Here is a 2,522-nt window from a genome sequence, read left to right on the forward strand (position 1 = left end):
ATGCGGAATCTAAGGAACAAAAAGAACAAACTAATCAAAAACAGACACAAATATAGAGGACAATCTGTTGATGGACAGAGGGATGTTGGGGGTCTGGGAGAATGGGGTGAAGTTTTAAAGAAGTACAAATTAGTAGTTGATAAATGGGGATGGGGAGCAAGGCACAAGAATGCAGTGAGCATTAAAATATTGGCTAGATAGAGATCCAGAGGAGAGAAAGAGCAATCAGGGGTATCGTTTTAAAAACTATATAAATGTCTAACCAATATACTGAATACTTGAAACTAATAAAATAAAATTATTAAAAATGCTCTAAAAAATAAAGTTCATTGAAAAAATAGACTTTTAGTAAAATGAATGCACAAGCACTGAATAGACAAAAATAGTCATAATAAAAATACCTAAAGAAGTTTGTCTAAATTATATGATCAGCTCTTACAAATCAATATTAAGGAGACAAATTATATAATTAAAGTAGATTAAAAAATTGAATAAGCATTTCACGTAGGAAAATTCACAAATTAATATTTTTTTTGAAAATTATCACTCATAAAGAAAATTACAACTAAAATCAAAATGAGATACAACTAAACACTTATTAGAGTGGTTAAATTAAAAATTACTTACAATACCAAATATTGACACAGAACAATCTGAATATTGTTGTTCAGAGTATAAAGTGATAAAATCACCTCAGAAATTGGTTTGACAATTTCTAGTAAGAGTTCAGAATATACTTATCTTTTGAGCTAGCAATTTTACTTTTTGATATTGCCAACTTATGAGATATGAAAACTTATGTCTATAAAAAGACATACACAAATATTTACAGCTCCTTTGTTCATAATCAGGTATGGGAAAAATATCTATCAATAGGAATGCATATTAAAATATTGTGATTTATTCATACATTAGAATATTATTAAGTAGTAAAAAGGAATGTTCTATAAATACAATCGACAATATGGGATAAATTCAAAAAACTGTTCTAAGCTAGAAAAGCTAGACACAAAATAGTACATACTTTTTAAAATCTCATTTAAATCAAGCTTTTAAATAGGCAAAAGTAATCTATAGAGAAAGAAATAATAAAACAGTTGACTTGTGAACTTGATAGTAGAGAATAGGAAGAAATTGTGTGAGGAGTGGTAAGGGAAATATGTCTTGAGTGATTCAAATATTCTGTTTTGATATAGGTGTGGGGTACATGTTTTTGTTTTTTTTATATGTATAAGCAATATCTGTACATTCGACTCTATGTAATGTATCCCTCAGTGAAGAATATTTTTTAAAAGCTCAAGAGAATAATTAAAATTTATAAGAACAGCAGTATAAAGTAATTCTGAGTAATAATCAGGGCTGAGGGTTATAGAGATAGAATCTCCACAGAGTAAAGTTTTTTCAGAAATAACATAAGTAGGGTACAACTCCTAGACTTGACCTAGAGATGTAGGTCTAGATAGACTACATTCTCAGCATTCTGCCTCCTATCGATTATGTGACCTTGAAAAACTAACATAATCACTCAAATCCCCAGTTTCCTTATTTGTAAAATTAATAATAAGCCCAAATTTGAGTATTTATTAATATAGTTAATATGCTTAGCATAGGATTTGGTACATAGCAAATACTCAGGGAAGGTAGGAGGGAAAAAAGTTATTTTCTGATAAGACTATTCAAAAATCTTTCACACACAGTAATAAGGTAAAACACATTAAATAAATATCTATTTTTCAGATTAAATGTGGGAAAATCAAAATGAAGAAATATATTATTTGAGTAATAAAATTTTGAAATAAGTACATATTTATAACTTTAGCAAATGAAGCATTTATAATCATAACTCAGTAGAAATGACACTAATGAATGAATAAAATTGCTGGTTATTACATTAGCCTTTTGACTAAATAGCTATTCGAGATTTTTCTTAAGATGTTTTAAACAAAGCCTTATTGACCCTATGCTTCTGTTTTGTTTTGTTTTCCTCAGAATCTGTCTTTAAAATTAAATGAGTAAAATTTAGTTCTTCCTAGACCTTCCTCAAATTATAAAAATTAACAACCACAAAAAATATTTTCTGCTAAGTGTCAGGTGCTAAAATGATCACAATCAGTATAAGGGAGGTTTAACTGTCCATATCCTCCTAAATTATATATTCAGGAGAAAGAAAGGCTGCTGTTTCTGTCTTCAGATTCTTTATGGCTGAAGAAATTTCAAGAGATCAATCATGATTGCTATGCAAGACATATCTATACTGATAGCAATTTTATTTCCTAGATTTGTCAGATATCTGAAAAAAATTGTTGAGAAATCTCAATTCATATATAACCGTATCAAACATAGTCCTATTTTTCTAAGACCTTTATTATAGTTGTGCTCTACTGATGCCCTTTCCTCAACCCGAATTAATTTTTTTTTTCCATACTGTCCAACCCATTCATCAGCTCAACTTGGATCCTCCTTCTGTAAAGTCTTTCATCCCTCAGCAAAGAATTCATGTCTTTTTCTTCTCTGTCTTCCTA

This window comes from Pteropus vampyrus, unplaced genomic scaffold (genome assembly GCF_000151845.1).
Source record: "Pteropus vampyrus isolate Shadow unplaced genomic scaffold, Pvam_2.0 Scaffold161, whole genome shotgun sequence".
NCBI lineage: Eukaryota > Metazoa > Chordata > Mammalia > Chiroptera > Pteropodidae > Pteropus > Pteropus vampyrus.